Source organism: Cydia pomonella, chromosome 1, assembly GCF_033807575.1.
Source record: "Cydia pomonella isolate Wapato2018A chromosome 1, ilCydPomo1, whole genome shotgun sequence".
Classification (NCBI taxonomy): domain Eukaryota; kingdom Metazoa; phylum Arthropoda; class Insecta; order Lepidoptera; family Tortricidae; genus Cydia; species Cydia pomonella.
This window is the reverse complement of record NC_084703.1, coordinates 36,085,192-36,109,797: the sequence shown is the minus strand read 5'-3', so window position 1 is coordinate 36,109,797 and position 24,606 is coordinate 36,085,192. Positions and strand designations below refer to the sequence as shown.

Below are 24,606 nucleotides of genomic sequence, written 5' to 3'. Positions count from 1 at the left end.
TGGAGAAAACCAGCACAGTGACAATAACTCTTGTGTATTAAGGGCGGTAAACAAGAATCGACGAACAAGTGATAATTTTAACACGATGTCGTAATTATTGTACCGTCCGTGGTACGCACAATGTTTTTCATCACACTTGTGAGGAAAAAACGAAATGTTAAGCGAAATAATTCTTAAATACGGCAACATTTCAAATATTTGTCCGCCATATTGTCATTATTGACAGGTGACGAGGACACAAACCTATCCTGCATTCAGCCACGATTGAAAATTATGTAAAAATATTTTAAACGGCTATTAAATTAATAAAATTAAATACTTATTAATCAAATTAAATATAACACAAAAAAATATAAAGTTTAAAAAGTATTTTAAAATAAAACTCATTTATACCTACTTGAATAAACATTATGCCCAATACGTCCATGGGCGTAATGGAAAAAAAAAACTATTACGCCTGTGGGCATAATATAGCTCATTTCATCTCAGTATGCTGGCATACAATAACACCGTTTACAAGCAAGTATGATGAATTAGTAGATTGTTAACCAAGGGAATAAAGGCACCCATTTCTGTCCAAAAATGTACTAGGAAAGAAAAAAAAAAAATACAATCCGACAGATTACCATGTATTAATAAAAAACTAGCAACATCATAGCAGTATTGTAGCTTCTTTCACTTTCAAGAGGCAAACAGGTACAAGCTAGCGAATATAAATGTTGGGTTAAATGGCAATGCAAGTGCAATTATATCATCCGGATAATCTCAGGAAAATACTGTGCTTAATGGCCCATTTTAGTCTGCTTCTATAAAACGAGAACGTAAGAGTAGATACATGCGAGTATAACAGCTACGATAACTTCATTGGTAATACATTTAACTAAGGTAAAACAAGAGGGCCCGTGCAAAATCGAATTTTCATAGAAACTGAGTCCTTATTTCCCTCTCTGGATATTCACATTATTATTATTATACTCGTAGCCTCATTTATTCCTTAATAGATTAAAAATACATTAAAATACATAACGATTCGTAAATCATTTCACATGCAAAATAATTTAGATTGGCAATTTCACAATTAATATTAACAGTAAATTATATAAAAAAAATCTCTAATTTCATCCTAATTTTGAAATTAATCATAAAATTTTAGTATTAAATACGGTTACGATTTGAAATAAGTAATTATACATTTTGTTATTTTATTTTTCAATATATGTCATAATTAAAAACTCAAAAAATCAAAGCCCTACTGCTGGCGGTTGCATATAAACAACAAATTGTGTCAAAATATTTTCAATAATGTCCAGAGAGGAAACAGAGGACTGCGTTTGTATGAAAAGGCGATTTGCGCGGGTCCTCCACTTTCGTTTTAACTAAATGTATACCAATATGTTTGTATGCAGAAACAGCCGTCCCCTTTCTTCGGCTCGGTGCTACGTGGCGTGGCGTAGCACATCGTATCGCTTGTAAATTAACTGAAATAAACAAGTACATTTTGTTTATGTTATGGACTGTACTTTATTGATGTTGAATGCCCAAACACTTGGACATAATGTTGTAAATCTTTCTATACTATACGGTTAAAACTTAAAGGTAAGTTTTTAGTAAAAGGTAGCTGAGTTTTGGGACTAAAAGTATTTAATCGATCTGCAAAATATTCCTATTTTGATTGAGAGGTATCGGCGTTGTGAATGTCAGCTCGCTTTGTGTGGTAGGGCACAGCCAGTGGATGTCATTCCAGATCTAGAGCAGAGCCCAACTGGGGAAGTACCTCCACCTTACAGAAAACAGCAGCCAAATAACACTAGACCCTACTCATAGTGTTGTGTTTCTGCCGGTGAGTAAGGTTGCCAGAGCTCAACGACGCGCATGTAACACCTCTGGAGTTGCAGACGTACATAGGCTACGGAGACTGCTTACCATCAGGCGGGCCGTATGCTTGTTTGCCACCGACGTAGTATCAAAAAAAAAAATTAAGGTCAGCCCAACTTAAGGTTAGCAAATATTTCTAAACCAGTTCGCAGTTAATGTCATACTGAACTACTCTAAATGGATTTGGTTGGAAAATTAATTAATTGATCGGCAGTAAGCAATATTAATGAAATTTTGTTATGCAATCAGTGGATAAGCGGATTGTTTCATTTTGGATTACAATTTACCTGATCCGCAAAAATTCTTCTTCCTCGCGTTGTCCCGGCATTTTGCCACGGCTCATGGGAGCCTGGGGTCCGCTTGACAACTAATCCCAAGATTTGGCGTAGGCACTAGTTTTTACGAAAGCGACTGCCATCTGCCCTTCCAACCCAGAGGGTAAACTAGGCCTTGTTGGGATTAGTCCGGTTTCCTCACGATGTTTTCCTTCACCGAAAAGCGACTGGTAAATATCAAATGATATTTCGTACATAAGTTCCGAAAAACTCATTGGTACGAGCCGGGCTTGAACCCGCGACCTCCGGATTGCAAGTCGCACGCTCTTACCGCTAGGCCACCAGCGCTTTTTTTTTTGGATTACAATTTACCTGATCCGCAAAAATTGGTTTACTAAAAATCAGTTGAACAGCAAATGTCTAATCAACCTAACCTGCCCCCTTTGCTGATCAGGTTATTTTTTTAAACAAAAAAATGTTGGCCATTATTTGATTACTTGTTTTTCATTTTGACCTTCTAAAAACTTACTGCCCATTCACAAAATGGGTGCAACTAACTCTTTGTTGGAGAGGGTGTATTGGTGTACCGTATGGTGAGGGGTGAGGGGGCCGGGACGCAACTGCGGCGGGGTGAAGCTGTTGGATCTGGGTCCGAAGAGCAGCTCTTCTGCCCTCGTGTGACGAAGCACGGTCACTACACTCGGCTCCCTCTCTCCGCGCTTCCGTTTTCGCAGTTGCCCTCTAGGGATAGGATACACAAGACCACGTGGATTGTGAGTGGGGTGCTCTGATTCGGTTTATACGGCCTTGACATTTTGGTAACCCTCAGATTTTGGTGACCTTGAGAATGGTGGTGTGGTATGGTATCACGTGGGCTGATTTCGCTTCGCCTGCAACTCTGCCGATTTTTCAAATCAAACTTTAGCCACCTTATTATATCAGATTACCATTCCTTTAATATGCATACATCTCAATTAAACTGCTTAAATAAATAAATAAATATTATAGGACATTATTACACAAATTGACTAAGTCCCACAGTAAGCTCAATAAGACTTGTGTTGAGGGTACTTAGACAACGATATATATAATATATAAATATTTATAAATACTTAAATACATAGAAAACACCCATGACTCAGGAACAAATATCCATGCTCATCACACGAATAAATGCCCTTACCAGGATTTGAACCCGGGACCATCGGCTTCATAGGCAGGGTCACTACCCACGAGGCCAGACCGGTCGTCGTTAAAGACATGTTTTTTCTACTAACCAATTTGTAAATCTTACCGACCTAATAATAATTCTGCAGTTCTAACAGAAGCAGATCAACATTGGTTATAATGTTGACCGTTTGTGAATTGTTTGCTGAACAAGAGTTAAAGGTCGATTTTTATTTATTGGCAGCAAACTATTTGTATGCTGTCTATGGACAATTTTTTTCAGATCAGTTTTTAAAACGGGTGATCATTTAATTACTCCCCTTTATATAATACATTTTTAATTATAACATGGTCAGCTAGTATGTAGCTGACCATAATAACTTCTTATGAACTGCCTTAGTTAAACGGTAGACCGCAACACACGGACAAGGTTCGTTGTTAGGTATACCAACATTTTGTTAATCTAGTTTACGCATATCTCCCACCAAGGTAATAATTACGAGCTATTTACTTAAATAGTCTATTAACTACGCCCTCTCTTCTATGAACCGATCAAAGATAGCTGCGTTTATGTCAAATAACATTTTGAGTTTGAACTTAGGTGTATTGTTTAAGTACAGTGTGTGCCAGCAGGTATATTAAAACCGAAACAAAGACATTAACGTAATTGATGACGATGGCGTGTACCGTACATCCTTAGCTTCTTTAATAAGCAGTGGTGGTAATATATTTTAGCACAGACCGTGCCAAGGGAAATAAATGTTCGCATATTAATGTTGGTAGTTTCGTGTCGGGATTGCATGGCGACATGTGGCGAGTGAAGTGGTGAGGTAGCAAAGGCGTCATTCCGATCACTCTCTGAACACGGGCGACTAAAAGACTCCACCGACCATTAACATTATCCAATTTGCTATAGCTATCTGCTCAACTCATAAGCGGCGTTTAGGCAGGGCTGTGTTTAGTTACATACATAGCTAATTTTACATTTAAATAAAAACCTAAAAAATACATATGCTCGTTATTAAGCTAACTGCTTAGTATTTCTAAATGTCTTATCAGATCTTATGCAGAGTATTTTTCTTGCAGCTAGCTAAAGTGATTCTAAAGGCCGCTTCACAATGTGCCATATAGCGTTAGCTAGTAGTTCAATATTAGATGTGCAAGTGTGGCAGAGTAGGTACTACTACATACTTTACTTTTTTATTTTTTTGTTTTAATGTATATACTTACAGATTGGTCCCATTTTTGTCAAATTCTGGTGATTAAATCCACGAGGAATCAAAGTTAGCATGCTCATAGTGTTTTTTTTTTTAAATTTCATATAAAAATCAAGCATTTGTATTTATGTATTTAAACAGTGCTATTTGATAAAATGGAAGTGCTCAATGAAGACCAGAATGGAATTGCTCCACGATGTCCTATGTCCTTTACATCTTGGGATTAAATGGGTTATTTGTTATGAATTGCACTATGACCGTAAACAAAAATAATGGCATTTCAAAATGTTTCGTGAGGTTGGTTATTTTCTATTAAAGATTATACCTAGTGATCTCTTGCATACCTTATTATACTGGTTTGGCAAAGATCTTGAGTGAACCGCGTGCGCGCAACCACGCGACGGCAGCCATCGTCGGCGCCGATCGTATCAGAGCGTCTCACGCGACCTGCAATATGCTGCCGTATTCTGCTAACCACTTGTTTTTGCGCTACTATAATTTATATCGCTATACAGCGATATATCTATAGTTTTCAGCCTGCCTACCTTAATCTAGATAATACGCTCGCTCATTGCAGATTCGTTAAAATCCACGTGAAAAAAAGAATTGATTTATCCGTTTTGACAAACGTCAAGTTTTATGGACTTGACGGCCGCCTAGCCTAGTCGGTAGTGTCGGCAGTGCTCTGGTAGTGATATTTCACATGTAGGGCATTCAGTTGTGTGTTTATCACAAATATTGTACCTATACCCTCTACATAAGCTTTATTGAGTCCCAATAGGATCAAATTGTGTAAAAAATACTTAAAAATAATTATTTAGTATTTAGATGTAAGCTTCCCGACCTGCTCCTGTTAGACTAACGAACTATCTTCCTTAGGAAATGAATTCCAATATTTCATGTCATTTAATCGATCTGCAAAATATTCCTATTTTGATGAACAAAAATATATATTTGGTCAGCCAAAATGTATACTTGGTCAGCAACTTATGGTTAGCAAGTATTTTTAAACCAGTTCGCAATTAATGTCATACTGAGCTGCATTGGTTGCTAAATTGATTTGGTTGGCAAATTAATTATTTGATCGGCAGTAAGCGATCCACCAAATTTTGATAAGCAATCAGTGGGTAAGCTGATTATTTCATTTTGGATTACAATTACCCTTATCCGCAAAAATTGGTTACCTGAAAAATCAGTTGATTAGTAAATGTTTAACCAATCTAATTACCTAAATTATCCCCTTTTTTTAAACAAAAAAATATTGGCCATCAATTGATTAATTCCCTTTCATTTTGTGTTTCAAAAAACTTACTGCCCATTCACAAAATGCGCGCAACTAGCTCTTTGTTGGAGAGGGTGTATTCAAGGGTAAAAATTTACAATATGCATCGTATGGTGAGGGGTGACGGTGGCCGGGACGCAACTGCGGCGGGGTGAAGCTTTTGGATTTGGGTAACTCGAGTAGCCCTTCCGCCCTCGCGTGACGAAGCACGGTCACTACACTCGGCTCCGCAGCTTCGGCTTGCTGGTCGCCTTCGTCACCTCACTCGTTCCTGCACTCCGTCACAGCGGGCGAGGGCTGCCCTCCTTCCGCGCCTCCGTTTTCGCAATTGCTCTCTAGGGGTAGGACAGACAAGACCACGTGGATAGTGGGGTGCTTTGATTCTGTTTTAGATGAGATTTTCGTGGTGGTGAGATCTTGTCACGTGGGCTGATTTCGCTCCGCCTGCAACTCTGCCGATTTTTTAAATCAAACGTTAGCCACCTTATTATATCAGATTACCATTCCTTTAATATGCATACGTCTGAATTAAAATGCTTAGAGTCATGTTTTTTCTACCAACTTATTTTTAAATCTTGCTGACCAAATAATAATTTTGCAGCTCAACTATTTATCAAGCTTTAGGAGCAGATTGATATTGTTTATAGTGTTGGCCGTTTGTAAATTATTTGCTGAACAAGAGTTGTAGCTCCATTTTTATTCATTCCAGCAAAATATTTTAATGCTGTCCAAATTATTTAATGGCAATCTTTATGTGCAGATCAGTTTTAAAGTAGCTTTAGTAGTAGTAGTAGTTTGTAGCTTTATTTGACGTTCATAAGCGCATTGTAATACTAAACTTGAATACTAAACTATCTTTATCTTTATCTTATCTTAAAAACGGCTGCTCATTTAATTACTTCTCTTTTATTTTTATTTTATATATTGTTCGTAAACAAACAGTGAAAGCGAATACGTAGGTATGTTTACAGACATATAGAATAAATATAAGCCATAACAATTTCCACTTATAGAATAATAATATTTGTGTTGCTCAAAATTTTGTATGTAATTTGTAAATGTATATGTATATGTAATATATGTAATTTGGTTTAACTTCTATGACTTTGGTATGTAGGTTTAGGTAAGATTATTAAACTGTAACAACAAAAAAAGCATAAATATATATCTATAATGTATATTGTGATAAAATATGTACGGTGTGCGAGGAGTAATCTCGCTAATAGGACAGCCAATACATTTTTGCTCACCGTAATTGATATAATGCCTATTTTTATATAATTTTTAACTAGTATAGTTTGTAAGACATATAGTTAATGGCTTTTGTTAAATTATATTTTAATTAACGTAATATTTTATACAGTCAAAACATTATTTTTATATGGCGTTGCAGTTCCAATCTAAACCTAACCAACTTTTTGGTAGACATTTGTTTATCACGGTCACAGTTTTAACCTAACCTAACCCACTTTTATGCGAGTCTTTTATTTCTATTAAGACATATGTTTTACGAGTATGTACTAATTCTGGCAGGGTATAGACGAAGTGTAAATATACACTATGCCCATTATGCCAAGAATAATATAATGTATGTCGTTGATTAGGTAATGTAGTAAATGCCTTTTATTATGATATTCAAAATGAAGAAAGATCAAACTATAATACATATATGAAAAGTAATTATAAAAAATGTAGTGCACCCGAGCTTTCATCTGGTCTCGTTACAACTGGCGTGTGATATATATTATGATATATGTACTCCGTTTTTATAAGATTACAATAATTGTGCCTAGAGTCTAGAATCAATCTTTCGCTTGTTCGGGACTCAAAATCAGCATCAGCAGCAAAAACTACCTCTGCGCTCTTGTTGCACAAATATTAACTTTTCAAACGGGGTAATGTGCTTCTTATTTTCTTAGGTATTTAATTATTCAACTACATTAAAATAATATGAAAGCCATATCAAATTGTTATAGCGCTAATTACGGTCATACCTATACGGAGGGAATATTGCTACAGCGACAAGCGCCATACGGGCTACGGCGTAGCGCAACGCGCGAGCTTATCGACAGTTAACACATTGAGTACCTGGAACCTGCACGGCGCGCGGCGGGTTCTCTGTTCGTAGTCGCACGAAAACGTTGGTAGCTAATGTGTTAATAGCGGCGTTCGAAATTATTAACATTCATAGACCGCGAGCCAGGAACTGATTTCCATGACCAATCGCTCCCCGGGCGACAACGTATAGTGGTCGGCTATGTATAATGAACCCACGCTCCGTTGGTGGCTTGAGGAATGGCAGCCACCGAAACACGTAAAAATATTGTCAGCGCCTCCCGTTTGATACTTTGTCACATGATAGCTCAGATGCTATTGTTAATTAAAAAAAGCGTCGATGGCTTTCAGGATTTTACAGGATATAGCCGCGTCGGAGCGCATTTGATTCCAGTCCAGATTTGTGCGGCCGCAAGCTGGTCGGCTCCTCGCAGACGCGAACGGCTCCGGACGGACTCCATCGCGTCTGCCGCACATATTTGAGTATACCGGGAATTTTTTTTACAGTAAAATGCCATTAAGAGTCCACAGTAAGCTCGGCCTAATTTCAACTTTTTCGTTCTCATTTTAAAATTACGTGTTGGATGGTAATGAAACTTTGCACATACAATGACTCTACATACAATACAATAGAGCAAAAATAAGTTTTGTATGAAGAACTTAAATTCCCCTTTTTTTTTTTTACTATTGTATCTAAAGCTACATAAACTAATTACAGGCAAGTCTTAGAGCAACCTAGCTAGTCGTTTTAAAATGAGAGCGTAACCACGTTTGTATGGAGAACCGAGCTTACTACGGACTCTTAACCTCCTAAGAACCCCGGTACATACTTTTGTATATATTCCACAATCTATTTCAAATTCACGACCGTAAAATCACAATCAGCATAAAACTGTTGGAGTACGGACGGATTACGGCGTCCCGTTGATTATTTTATGGTCATAATTAGTTCACTTACCCTCAAGCACGTTTATGAGCATAAAGTGCTTGGCAACATTGTCAAAAAACGAAATACCAAACGTAAATGTAAAAATACTTGCAGTTAACACATTCGGCGAGGCAGCGCGAAACGCAAACTTGCTTTACTAATCATATACTTCCCGTATGAAGAAAGTCAGATATGCGATACGACCTACATTTTCCCGTACCATGTTCTGACTTCCTTGGCCCCTAGGCCTGCAGACCTGGAATATAATTGTTTTGAAATAAAAATATAGTGATAAATATACTATATCCTTGTGTAAATACCGCTGCCGTCACCCACGGATCTGAATAACATTCCAACAGATATCAGCATTATTAAAATCCCTTAATTTTAAGGGAAAATACTTCCTTTGTCGCACGGAACATACTTATATAAAATACTAGCTTCAGCCCGCGGCTTCGCCCGCGTAAAGCAAAAAAAAAAGGTTCTCAGTTTGACATACGGGTATGTTAGTATGAACGCATGTAGGTAAGTATGTATGTTTGTCCACGATTATTAGATTTAGAATTATGTTCTGAAAAATGCATGAAGTATTCCACAACTTTATACTTGTTAAAGTACTTCCTAATGAATAACATTTTTAGCCATGTTTGAAAGTGGTAGCAATAGAACCAAACTGTTCTGTCGTAGTATCTATTAGGATAACGCAGGTTCCATACCTCAAAAGCTAAAAAGGACCCTTATAGGATCACGTGTGGCTGTCTGTCAATCCATCTGTTACAACCGATTTGCTCCGAAACTACTGGACCGATTGAATTGCAATTTGACAAAAATACTTACAACTTTTTTAAGTCCACAATATTAAATTTTAAAATCATTTAATGCCATTTCCGTAAATAACGTCCCAAATAACCATAAAATCCCATATTGATATTTAGTCATTTCAACCCCATCGCACCCCAACAGGGGATTTGTATTTCACGTCCACCTCGTTAGATTTTACAATCGTTGTTATTTTTGTAATCAGCGACCCGATAAACCATAGAAAGAATACCCATGTTGATTTTTAGACTTAGTCACCATATTTCCCCCTTTTAGGGGTTGAATTCTCAAAAACCTGACACACGTTTACTCATTTATCGTTAGGAATACTCTTGTAAAGTTTCGAATAAAATAGTCTAACTAATCTTGTTTCCCCATACAAAGTTTGGTCCCCCATTTCACCCCTTAGGGGGTGAATTTTGAAAAATCCTGTCTTAGTGTACCCCTAGACCTTGTAAAGAACCTACGTGCCAAATTTGGAATCTCTAGAAGGTCGGTTTAGGCTGTGCGTTGATATGTCAGTCAGTCAGACAGTTTCTTCTTTTATATATATAGATTTATTATATTATCGTGCCTGTACGCAATCAAAACAAATATTATTCATCTACTAACATACTCGTATAATTATAAAAAAAACATTCATCCGAAATGAGACCCTCTTACTTTTGCATTTAGAAGTCGCTTCAAAAGGCATTAACAAATTGAAAAGGGTATCGTATGATTTATATGCAAAAGTGAAAGTGGACAAGAGAGCGAGCCAATAAAAAAATAATTACTCGCCTCGAATTACAAATTAACGAGGGTGTTGACGAGTTTCGCTACTAATCGTCGACAGATTAATTACAATAATGACATGGAAACGCTCCATCGTTTACACTGTTAGCTGACAATCTTTAAAGCTTATTCATTTTTTTTATTAATTTTAAAATTATTCAAATATATTTTTTATAAACAGATGAAAAATTAAAACAAACAAAAAATGAAAAATATTTAGTACGTTAATAAATGTTACATATTCCTCTAAATAAACTAAAATTCCACCAAATTATTTAAGTTTCAGTAAATAATTATCTAGATTTTAGTATTTTTATTTAAATTAGAATAAAATGTATTCAATCATATTTTTTTACTTTATTAAATTAGAATTTCACCTAATAATTTAATATTTAAATTTATTAATTTTAAATTATTTATTAATATCTAATAAAATTTAATTTAATTTTTCTATAACCGCAACTGCTGGACCCAAAATTTGTTATTAACAAGATTTACATATAAGAACGGCTACCACCGCTTTGACACTGGCATATTCGCTAACGTGTGCGTGTGCCTAACATACTTTATATGCATCTCGCTCGTACTCGCATATTAGTGCGAGCGAGATGTATATAAAGCAAATTATGCAGACTATCAAATATGTCAGTTTGACATTGACAATGCTAAGGCAGTAGTCCTAAGGTCCAGCCATCATCAATTGTGATATGAATACGTATTACGTACGTACAACAGTGGATTATTGGTGACCCCACCAGGTACTTGTATAATTAATAAAGATCGAAGTCTGTTTGCAATTTATGTCACATTGACGTCGACCAAAATGACGAACATGGATAAGCTTTAAATATAAAACAATACTTTACAAATTATGCTCTGAAGTCTTAATGAATTTCATTATTGTAGTAAATTACCAAATATTGTTCTATCTTTTATAAGTATTTTTAAACTATGCCATTTAATATCATTGATATAGTAATATGTCAGTAATACGTGAGTACAGATATCTTTTTCACATTTTTTTTTAAATATTTATTTCTACTACGAAAAAAAAAAGTTTTGGAATGTTCAATTTCAGCTCTTTTAAAAGCTACCACTTGATCTACACCGTGATTTTGATTTCCGTTAATTTCCAGGGTACATTAATGCATTCCTGAGCTTAAATTAAGTAACTTTCTCAAATACACCGGTATTCTAATTTACTCCATTTCGGAGATAATCAATAATTTATTTTTATCTTATAAGGCCCCTACGAGCGTGTATTCTTACCTACGGGCCTGTTTATATATTGATTAGTGTTTAGTATGAGTTAATACATTTGCTACTAAACGTCAGTACTACCTCGGACGATCGATGTTAGAAATGACATTTATATGTCACAGTTTTCAATTATTTGAGTTCAATGTAATGCCCTTATAACAACAACGCTATATGCAACATTTAATTATTTACTTTCCTTTTACTCACTTACTCATGCCCGAAGTTAACGAAATTCAATGAAAACACGGTGTATATATGTATAATATATATATATATATATATATATATATATATATATATATATATATATATATATATATATATATATATATATATATACACATATAATTTATAAAGAAGGGCTAACATTTCTTAGTCTAGTTACTAGATCATTTGTAATTTAACTCAAATTGAACATATCAAAACAATTTTTAATGTTTTTCCATAATGAAAAATTGTTTTTATCCCCTCTCCCCATTATCGCATCGCCGAAGTTTTCCAACGAAATATCATCAATTTTTTACATAACATTATCATAAATATTACATGAACAATATAATCACTCCTCTTTCTTGATAACTTTTTTTAATTATCATAGAACATTTTCTAATTTCATTTGCAATTTAACCTCCTTTGTAGGCGTCTATTTTACTTGAAATTTCTTTGAGATTTCAACAAAAAAACATTCTCTCAAATAAAACAAAAATTATTAATATCGGCTCACATAATGAAAAAATATCCCCAAAAAATCAACATACACACAGGTCGCGCAAATTAGTTAGCCAATTTACCGATAGATGGCCCTGTTCACAAATATGCTTAGTATACTTATGGTCATAGGCCTTTCGTGTTTATTGTTAGATGAGATCATTGAAAGTTTGTATGGAATTCTCGGTGCGCGAGTTTGGAATCGTACTTGGTTGGTTTTAAAATATGAATTTCAATGTTGAAATCTTTTATTTTAACTAGTAGTTCGCGCCTCAAACTGAGAACTCACGGTTCGCCAAAAAGTTAAATCAATTGAATGCTACTTAGTCGGCAAAGGATCGAAAACCGAGCGATTTAATGCAGTCTGTGAGGCTTAAATGATAAATTTAAGTCACCAAGAATAAAGTTTATTTGTGGTAAGTAAGAAGTTATGATTATTTTATTTAGTTTTTATCTTGTAATAAAAAATAAATAATATTAATAATATTATATAAATAAAAATTGTAAAAATAATTATATTTTAAAATAGTAAATTAAAAAGAACAATATTATAATTGTGTAAACCGAGCACTTTAATTTGATACTAAAATCGACCATACTTTCTTGCAATTAAGATTATCTACCAGAATAGCAAGACCCCTCACAAATAGCTTTTTTGCCTTCTAGGCTCTTTCAGCTCCTTAATGCCTTGATCGAGCTAGCTCATAATTTAATGACTAAAATATAATGCCTCAACTACACATTTACCCAATTTCATTGTCGTGTCCCTAGTGAGTTGAATGTAAGAACTTCACTTCGCTTCGCTCGCTCGTTCGATAATTACAATGCGTACGTACACGATATATTTTTTAAATAGTTACTGTGTTAAAGGTAGATTGCTCATTCATTTGTCTAGATAATTGGCATTTTCTTATTTTGAAAGTCAAACAATGTGTTAACGCACGTCCCTATTACTAAATTCGTAAAGCTCAGCAATGTCACCACTCGTGATAATAACTAGTGACGTTGTAATGTAGTTACCCTATTACATAATTATCGCTCGATAGAAAGAATTGAAAATTTGACATGCCGGCCAACAACCTATACTTAAAATAGGTAATAAAAAAGCAATATTACCAATATCTATTTTTAGATACTATGTAATAAGTTCTATTTTCGTAGAATATGAATTAGCACGTTCGTATTTAACAATGCAGTAAACAAGATTGTTACGTATTGTAGTAGTTTTGAGAACGAAATAAAATGATTGCATATAAGAATTATATCTATTGTAATAATGTAGTTGCAACGTGGGAGGGCGATAGGAAGGCGGCAGTATCGAGCGTGGGCGCGCCGCCCTAGCGCCACTGAAGCCCTACAGTTCAGTCCGCCGGGAGGTAAGACGCGCACGCCCGTCGCCGACCGCTGTTCGCCGCTGTCGCTCGCGCTCGTCGCTCGTCGCTCCGCTAGCCCGCGCCCCCGCGGCGCCCTGCGCCCCGCCGCACCCCCCAACCCCTGACAGCTAGGCGGAGGGCGACTCGCCGGCAGCGACTCGCAGTCGCTTGCCACATTGCCTCGCGGAAAACTGCATACAGATAACACTTTATTCGTTCACCCGAATGGCAACGCACGTGCACTGATGCACGTGACCGCGATCGTTACGCTGAACTTATTTGAAAAACGCTCTTATAGTTTCGGTTTTTCGTCTCAGACATTGGACAGTTGAACGATTCTATTCAAAGTGTGACTTTAATAACATGTTTTGTGGCACAAAATTCATGTTTGACGAATAAATTGGGCGGTGCCACGTCTACGTCATGCTACAGGGTAAAGTATTATTATTAATATTTGTAGAAAGTTATCAAACAACTAAATAAGATCTGTGTAATTAATGTTTTATGTGCGACATGTCTCCTGTGTTTAGATAAATTATTTCACCATTGCCAAAAATGCATATTTTCATTCGGAAATACATCCCTATGAAATCATATGGTTATCATTTCATATACGCTTGGTGTTTATTTACACCCAATAATATAATAATGAATAACGATTAGCAAAAACAGATATCCACCTATTTCATCGTCAGCAAATACATTAAGTATTTTGATTGCAGCATGTAAGTATTCACATTTAGCATCTATTTTTATGCAAGCGCTCTGTGTATGTTATATAAAGTTAAGACATAAGGGGCGTGGATGATAAGAGATGCGAATTTCATTCGTTAAATACACCATTGTAATAGGTTTACCTTTTAAAACTTATGCTAAAAGTGATACTATAAAACACCATTCGACATTAAGTAGGAGTAATTTAGAACACTAATTGACTGTCATAAAAGAAACTCGTCTAGAATTTTGATGGTTGTCTCATTTAGTAAGTCTTTATTCAAAGTTTGCTATGCTTTTTATTGAAAATGCTTATTTTAATCAAGAAAGGTTGAGTTTGTTATTCCATGTCAATGATAATAAATTTCGATATTATTATTTATAGTATTCTTATCTATCACGGAACAAAGGTGTTCCGGACCTTTGAGAGGACGTTTTGACACTTTAATGAAATGTAATGGGTACACCGAGCGGATGCTGCCGTTGTCATAAACTTTATAAAAATAGTTTTAACGTACGCTGCATAAAATGCAAACTAGAATTAACTATCATTTAAAATAACGTCGAGGTTAAAAATATTTTTAATTCCGGTGGTATACCTTTAAACATTTTCTTTAAGTTTTTCTTATGATTATATTAGTAATTTCTTGGTTTAATTTACAACTTACATTCAAGTTTTTTTAATCTTTTCCTACATATGTACGTACGGACACGAAAAAGAAATATAATTAACTTTAAAGTATTATGTATTACTTACTATTTAGACATGTTTAATGTGACATACAAAATAATATATAAATATAACTATATGAGTAGCTAATTCTCAGGAATTTATATTGTGATTGTCAGCTTCTTTTTCTTGATACATATATGAATAAATAAGATCACCAAAACGGGTCATAATTAAGCTAGCTTACTTAGCTACTATTGTGTAATTATTACGCTATGTACGAGTAGGTGCCGTTATGACTTGATCTGGATCATCGATAAGAAAATAGTTTCTGCTATTCTTTGAGGGCAAATGAAACGAATTCATTAAATATTTATGATAGGGCCAACAATGGAAAACAAACGGCCCTGGCGAGGCTGTGTTGTGCTTGTTGGAAACTTAACTTCGCCCAGGGGGCTGACTGAGAATTACGATCGAAGTTAAGGGATATTCGGCTATTTTGAAGAAAACAATAGACATTTACATTTGGGGTAAGGTCAATGCAGATAATGTGGCATAGGGGTAAGTGTGGCTGGGACATTGGGGCCTGTTTACACAATGAGTGTTTATTGCGAGTCCATACAATTGCCACCAAGCGCAAGTAGTAAGTAGCTATATTGACCTTAGTTTAAAGCTCGTCAATATTTATACGATATTAGCAACCCGGCCCGGCTTCGCACGGGTAAAATCTTAAGAAAGTATACCTCAAAAATCACTCTATTGATAGGTGAAAACCGCATGAAAATCCGTTCAATAGTTTTTGAGTTAATCGGGAACATACAGACATAGACTATCCCTTATATCCCTTAACGCCTTGTACATTGCATTCATTCTGTTTAATTGTATCCTAACCTGTCTTATGTTCAATAAAGTGTTTACATACATACAATATACATACATATAGACACAAACTCGGCATGGGACTTTGTTTTATAAGGTATCGCGATTCTCTCTGGGACTATAACGAGATAATTGATAGTTGCGGATCCAGCCTGTTAACTAATAAATATATTTTAAAGCAAAATAATATTCGTAGATTCATAGATGCCGACTATTGACGACGTCTTGTTAACCGCCGTTCTATTTAACTAATTCTATTCCAATCTATATTATATTTGCACAGTTTTTTGTTGACAAGGTTTTTTGAATATATTTTGAATATATTTGGGTACACAAAACATATTCTTACCGCACATATTAATTTTCTTATTCATGCCGTGCTCTTTCACTGATTTAATATTGTCTTAATGTTAACGGTTCTCTTTGCCTTTGAACTGCAACTACAAATCCATCTGTATCCATAGCAAGTACGAGTATTGAAATTGAAACTAAATCAATAGAGTATTATCCGTTCTGAGAATGATTGCTCCGGAACCGCTCTTACAGTGGGGTCAAGTGCAAGCGGTGCAACCTTGGTATTATCCTTTGAAGTATCTAAGCGTATTGCGGCTTGCATTAAGAAAATATTGCAGAGAAGGTCATTTTTTTATTCCATCATAGTCCCTCGCCAGAGCCGGCCTTGGAAAGAAAAACTCTCTAACTAATTATGAGCCTGGGGATAGGCGGGATAGAATTTATGAAGGTCGCTGCAGAGCTTGTACTATAGTTATACCTAGGTATAAATGTAGATGAGATAGAAATCTACTTTTATATTTATATACAGAAAAAAAATGATTAGCAAAAAACACGTACTTACATGATACATATACGCCTATGTATATATACGCCTATGACGCTGTATATAATATAAAATATGCGTCAGTTCTCGTATTAGGAATTAACTATTGAGTTAGAGTTAGAAGCAGTTCAGTCTGTTGTTGTTAATAGGAGTGTTGCATAAGCCATTTACGTATGGTGTGTTTGTTGGGAGGACGCAAGGCCTTATATGATTTCCAAAAGGTTTCCAAGACTACAGGCGATACGAACGCACTGAAGCGTTGGGCAAGTCTGGTGTTAAACTTTGACTTTTTCCAACGCTGTGACGTCGTCTAATGTCAGCGTCGAAGTATTTATCGTGCTTTATTTCCATAGAATTTAACTTTTAGGGTACCGTACCGTAGTCAATTATAGTGCTTTTCAGTTGATTTTAGAGATTAATTTAGTTTTAATATTACGAGGCGACTAGTCTAAGGCTAACAGTAAGAGAGTGTGATCTAGTAACAGTAGATTTGACCTAATCATGACGCGATCTTGGCAATTTGTCTCCTTGAAGCCAGAATATTTTCAATACTTGGCCCGATTTTTTTTTAAACGCCTAAGTAGTGGATATCTTATTGTTTGTAATTTAGTTCTAATCTACTCACAATGCCCTTTCATTTGATACTTACCTCTTTAAAAGAAAAAAAATGTACCACCGACTTTATGACGTCACAGTTATATACCCATGCCATTTTCGCGCTTGTTACCTCACATATTCGTGAGGCAACAACACAACACGGTATTACAAGGGCATCATACTATAATCCAGAAATGACTTCAGTGAAAATCGATTTCTAGAAGACTTTTAGAAAAAATACCGACTGACTACTATAAAAATCTACCAAAATATTAATATTAAAATCGTCACTACTGATTTTTAAAGCGTGATAAATAGTTAAGTCAAACGAATCAATAAATATATCCCAGACTCGGAGTTTTTATGGTAAAGTTATATAAATAGAAAATGAATATTCTATTTTTTTATTGAATATGTTAACGTGGCGGTTGTTGGCAACGTTAATTAGAGTTTGTATTTACATTGTCTTACATATACAGGTTGGAGTTTTTTTCAATAGGTCAGTACAGTAAGCATAGCTTCTAGATTCCGAGCTGCTCGACGATAAAAGTGCTACCATCATATCCGTACCTATTCTATACACTCAGTACGTGAGTAAAATTCTACATTCTTGATATTATAGTAAGTAAACCTGAACCTTCTATGAACTTTGCAAAATATCGGTTATCACGCAACAGTAAAGGACATCTATCTACACATTTTTCATCACGATAATAAACGTTTATGTCTGATGTTCGTGCCATAAGAGCTGATAGTCGGCGCATAGTAATTGCCACTATACGAGCATCACAGAAACTAGCGCTCGGAAAACAAAGCCACCTTTACATTTACTTACCTGTAATGTTACCATATGATGGTCGCGCTTTTATTGTGATGGTCTGGGGTACCTAAGTACGAGACTGATGTAGGGCACGATAGAACATAAAAGCGCAACCACATCCCTACTGACCGTCGCTGGTGACGTATTTCAAGTTTCTAGTGTGGGTGGGAACACTGATTACCACTATTTCTATGATTCGTTCAAACGGCTTTGACATTTAATTATGGATCTTATAGGTAGTTGTCATACAAATGCTAACATTTTTTATGTTATTATTTTGCGGTACTGTTTTTTGAGGAATTCTACGATGTTTAGTTAGCTTGTGATGAATCAAATATCGACTCAAGTGGTTTCGATATCGATAGCAAGCAATTTCTTAATCATACTATTTGACTTATCCTTGAAATAAACAATATTAATTAAGTGTGCTGGTTACTTTATTATCTATTTGTAAACCTCTTTGATTTATTCTTGTGACATTGACTCTAGTCATTCTGTCAATAGGTAATTAAAATTACATCGATTAATAATTCAGTTCAATTCATTGTAGAAGTGATTGTAACATTAATAAAATAACGGTACTCTTAGACATACACATAATCTATTGGTAATAAAATATTACAGGTTACGTCATAATTTTATCGACAATCGACATCGACTTAGATTAAGTTTTACTTGTCCTCGCACCTTTAAACGTTAAAACAATTGTACCCGTCAACACGCGGGTTGGTCCTTGATAATTAGTATTCTAAATGGAGCTTCAGCTGTACGCTTCTAACGGGTAATTTAAACAAAGCGTCGCTAAGGGCAAAGTCAGACAGGCATCATTCCAAGTGCACTTATTTGACGTGTCATCTTAAGGTGAGGTTGTGTTCCGTTTGTTTTAGAGATTAATGTAGTTGTTAGCAATGTTATCATTGCTGCAGCGGGTATCGGGTATTGTCTCTTGTCAATCTCCCTGATAAAAGAAGCGACGGATACGGAACGTACTATAGTACATTACGATACAAGTGCGAAAAATAGGAAATTCGAAACGAGTGGCGATAAATTAAAACACGACCGAAGGGAGTGTTTTAAATCGACACGAGTTGCGAATTACCTATTCGCACATGTATCGTACAACGTTTTACAGTACATATGGCCCTTTAAATGTTCGACACAGTAACGTAATATGCTACTTCTCGCACTAGTGCTATAAAGTAGCCCCATATGTACTGTAATAGTATTTTTCAAACTTGAAGGGTAGGCGGACCCATATCAAAAAATGCAATTATAGGATTGTGAAAATGCAAATTAGAAACGATTTTTTTACCCGACTGCCAAAGGGAGGAGGGTAATGTTTTTCGAGTGTATGTATGTATGTCTGTTTCTTTGTGGCCTCCTGTAGCCTAAACAGCGTGATGGATTTTGATGTATGAGGTATCGTTAGATTCGTCTTGATCACGGGAGTGTCATATCATGTTTTTTGGGGGTAACTAAAAAGTTAAAAATAAAACATAAACCCGACTGCACACCAAAAAAGAGGAAAACAAGCCCCACAAGAATATTGTTTTTGATGGTAAGTATCGCCGGCGGGGACCAACAACCAAAATGACTATAAGTACCCCTCTGTTGGTTGGTTTTTTACGATTCTTGAGTACATTTATATTTTTAAGTAAACATACCTTTACATTGCAATTCAGTTCCGTTTTACATAATGAAACTTGACGGTATCATAATAAAATTTATCTTTTTATTTGTTAGATATAAATACTATTTTTTATAACATAGTAGTATATATATTGGTGATTTATGTCTATTATAATGAGATATTATAAGCTGCGAAGATACGTATTTTTTATCTTATTGGAATTCAAGTTATTTTTGCCTTATCTCTTTTAGATGATTGGTCTGAAACGTGAATGGCATGGAATGAAAAAAAATCAAATGTCCCCTTACTCATCGTCATCGCGTTTGAAAAAGACTATAATAGCGACATTAGCAACAGTAAAGCGGCAACAACAGCCTTGCCATTTATCAAGGACTTTTGAAGAAAAAAAATTGCCATTTCGGACGTATAAGTATTGGCGCGTCAATGAAGTTGTGTACAATTAATGTTCAACACCACGCCCGCTTAACAACTTCTGCTGCCGACGGTGCCTATCTGGCATGCTGATCCAAATATAATACTTATATGTATGTAATGTAAATTTAGAGCTTTGCATCGTAACATTATGTTAATTAACGGATTATTTACTTCGTTCGTTTGAACCTCATTTAAGATAAGTTTTAGGTCAATAACATTGAAAATATCCTCAGTCTTCGTCGATAGTTTTAACTTAAGTATAAATAGCCAGGTTACTTTATTTGTACAGTAGACGTCAAAGATATGCTTACATTTTGCGCCTTATGCAAAGTACAAAGGTGCAAAAGTGTAAACATATCTTTGAAGTCAACTGTAAGTCAAAGATTGGATTAAGGCGAGGGCCTCAAATAAAAGTTTATAAACGGTTTTATTTAAAATACGTAGATATTAAATACAAATTTATAAATATATATTTTAATTTATTATATATCCAGGTCCTCCAGGTACCCATTCATTGAAATAAAAATAGTTTTTTTTTATCAGTAAATTACACAAACAGGCAATAGACATACATAAAAGAGCACAAAGTGACAATAAAGTGTCACGAAATGGCCTCACCTTAGCATGTTGCTGGCGACTTCCAGTGCTGAGCTTCCGATGAGACTATCAAGGGAGAAAAAAATCACGGAAGGTAGCAGACAAAAAGAAATAAACATAAAATAAACTGAAATAAATTACATACAGTAGACAAACTTACACAAACAATAGATACAACACGACCACATACCTACACATAATACGAAGTTAACTTAAAATTGCACGGATGAACCGATCGAACGTGTACCGGTCCGGTCGGATCACACATTGGCGCGGCGTTACGCGTGCATATCTAGCGCTAGCGGTAGCTAGTCAGACCAAGCTAAGTTGGCAGCGATTTTGATAACCTTGACCATGCAAGTGTTAAGGTAAAAGTCATCATTTCATAGAAGTTTGACGTGTAAAATAACGCTTGCAAATAACACTTGTCTAGGCTATCGAAATCGCTGCCAACTTAGCTAGGTCCGACTACAACTATAATAATACACACATGGATGAACTACGCGTGATAAGAAAAAATTAAACATATGTTCCCCTATTATTTAAATTATAACAAATTTTATTAATAAAGAGAATATTATCTAAAAACGTTAGTGATGTCACTGTCGTCGGAAATAATATTGTATTTTTGAATAATTAATTTTATTTCGGCTCTGATTCCGTCGCGCCGGTACTTTCTAACCACCTCGAGACGTATTTTTAGAATTTGATCTGGATTTGTTATTCATGGAGATTTGATATATTCGTATTTCTTCAACCAGAAACGACACTTTTGACTAGGGTTTCTGGTTTCTCGATCTTTTTTATTTCTCGAGGCACGAGGATTATCGACCAGGATTTCTCGTGTTTCTCAAGTATGTCGAGAAATTTTGAAAGTTTCATAAAACCATGTTATATTTTTTTCCTTTATTTCAAATCAGACGCATAGGAGTCGTAGGTGAGATCAATAATCAGACAAATGGTATGTATTTTTTGGTATTTCACAACATGTAACCCACAATATGATATTTTATTAGGCAAGAATATTCAGGTCAATAAATTTAACTCGATGTGACAAACTTAAAGAAGATATATGTATACGTAAATACTTACTCAACGTAACATAAAGCTGCTAAAATTGTGCTATTTTGCCAATAGGAATATACCTATCGGGATGTTTTGATTTATCAATAGTATTTTAGTTTGGTAATATTTGTTATTACATGGCCCTATAATTCGTAATTTAGCATTAGAAAGAATATAAGCGATCTTGACGTTTCTCTCTATTGAAAAACACTTTAAAAAATAAGTCGAGGCAAATATGTAACAATTATAAATTATATATGATTATTTACATATTTTTTTCTTTCATAAGTAATAGTTACGAATTTATCAAAAGCGTTTTCCAATAAAAAGTCGCGTCAAGATTGTTAGCCTTTTTTCTAATGCAAAAAAAGGAACCATGGTAATGAAACAAGACGAATTCTTTAGACATCTGAGGAAAGCAGTTCAAAAGTTACAAAACATGAAAATCTGTTGAAGCCAGAACGATAGGGGACGGAGCAAGGCACTTTTTTTTCGGTTGGTTAACTACTAATATTTATTCATAAACGTGTACTAAACTTACGATGCCGCTAATAATCGTTTGTCCCTTTCCATCATACCGATACGTCGGAAAGGGACAAACGATTATTAGCGGCATCGCGACTTTAGTACACGTTTATGAATAAGGGGGTTAATGTTTAAGTACCTGAAAAGGTAAAAAAAAAACATTTATTTACATACCTAAAGAAGTACACTATAAACACATCATGTGTTATACGCATGCTTTCTTTTTACTTATAACAAGAGATTTATTCCTCGAGTTCTCGAGGCATTGTGTTTTTTTTCCCGCCTCGACGGAGGACAAATTTCTCGAGATTTCTCGTCTCGAGTATTCTCGAGCAGAAACCCTACTTTTGACACTGACAGATAGTATCCACATCAAATTCATAATTCATAACCTGTTATTACAATCAGAATACGCCTCACGTGTTCAGTACGGATCAAACCAAGGCATAGATAGAGTTTCGGTGAACATACATAGTATCAAATAGTTAGTTTCTAAGATTTGTTTCACCCGTACTGAACGCGATATTTTGTAGGCATATGGCGCTGTCACTCTTTGGCGCTTGAAGATGCTCCACTCAATAACTCTCGAGTTTCATGCGGGTGCTATACTTATACAGTTATGATATGAGGATAACAATATGTAATGTTACGTGGGTTCAATACGGGTGGATTTAAATCAACATAAAAGCGGCTTGACCTGAAAACAGTAATGAGGCAAGCTCATTGATTATACCTACATACTTCGCTTAGCACAGGTACTTGAAAGATTACAGGTGGGTTCTCGAACCTTTATAAAGATTTAATGCAGATTTGACATCTTGATCTTCATAATTTTAAATAGTAATTTTGGTTATATACTTAGTTGCAGACTAGTTCATTCCAAATATTTGGCTTTTTTTATTTATTAAAAACTTAGTCGCTAGACGCGTGACCTGTTAAATGGTACGGGTATTGACAGTTTATGGTAACATTGGCAACATCGTAAAACCAGCTAGTAATTTGGGACTGTTGTATACTAGGTATCTAGAGTCGCACCACGCTAAGTTTTCTTGCCAAGTATTACGTCAAGCATGGAGCTTATATTAGGAATATGTTTGCATTTTCTTACTGCAAGTTTATGTAAAATTTGTGTTGTCAGGTCATCACCTTGAAATCATTGGTGTTTTTTCCTATAGTTAGTATTTTTAAGCATTAGACAAAAGATAAACAATCATGACACGTCTTTTTATTGAAAAACGCTTAAAAAAATTAATAACTATTATTTATGAAAGCATAATAATGTGAATGATCGTATACGATTTATATTAGTTACATATTTGCCGTCATTTATTTTACATAAGTGTTTTTCAATAAAAAGACGCGTTAAAATCGCTTACTTTCTTTCTAATGGTAAAAAAACCGACTATACCATTTTCAAAATCAACAGTTAACTGCAAAATTGACCAAAAAGATTTGCTTCAATGTTATTGTAGTGTAATTAAATCACCTTCACTCATTTGTTGATCCACTGCCTTTTTTGCATTTATTACTCAATATGTACGAGTATTAATATGCTTATAATGCGCTCGAGATTACTACCCGTGGTAAAAATTGGACCTTTGAATTACATACAATGCGAGTACAGTTCGGAATAACTTCATAATGTCTTATTACTCGTAAAGTTATAAATAAGTATAGGTACTTGCTTAATGCTACGAAACTCAATCTAATATAATAAACAATAAAACTAGAGCAGCTCGAAATGCTTACTCAACAAATGTTGTCTACACGTATGTGCGTAGGTACATATTTAGTGAAAGATAGATAAAGTTGGCGCGGAGAGGCGTGAGTCTGCTCCGCGGTGTTATTTATTCATATTCATACATCCATGTTTCCTCTCGCACGAGCTGGGGATGCTTGAGGATTTCGATGTCAATACAACGTATATGTACTTAGTATGTATAAATACCTAACTGCTCTACGGATAAAATGAATCCAATCTAGAAGTTTCAGTGATAGGTTATTGATAAATAACATTGACGGATAAAATCAATGTTTTGCCGCCTGAATTGTGTGCGACTGTGCTGTGACCAATAGGACGGCTGTTGAGAGAATAAGTCGATA

At 35.2% G+C, this 24,606-nt stretch overlaps 2 protein-coding genes across 7 annotated transcripts in view; one reads left to right on the top strand and one right to left on the bottom strand.

Moving 5' to 3' along the window:
• The window catches only part of LOC133521470 (pseudouridine-5'-phosphate glycosidase), a 180,593-nt gene that overhangs the window by 20,076 nt on the left and 135,911 nt on the right, over positions 1 to 24,606 (bottom strand). The window lies entirely within an intron of this gene.
• LOC133521481 (CD82 antigen-like) overlaps positions 13,673 to 24,606 on the top strand; it is a 97,363-nt gene continuing 86,429 nt past the window's right edge. For 4 of the 6 annotated variants that reach the window (XM_061856511.1, XM_061856496.1, XM_061856504.1 and 1 more), the window contains exon 1: positions 13,674 to 14,166. The gene's annotated coding sequence lies outside the window, so the exon portion shown is untranslated. Of the gene's footprint in view, positions 14,167 to 24,606 lie in introns of all 6 variants that reach the window. The other 2 variants (XM_061856480.1, XM_061856473.1) reach the window with 1 other exon arrangement.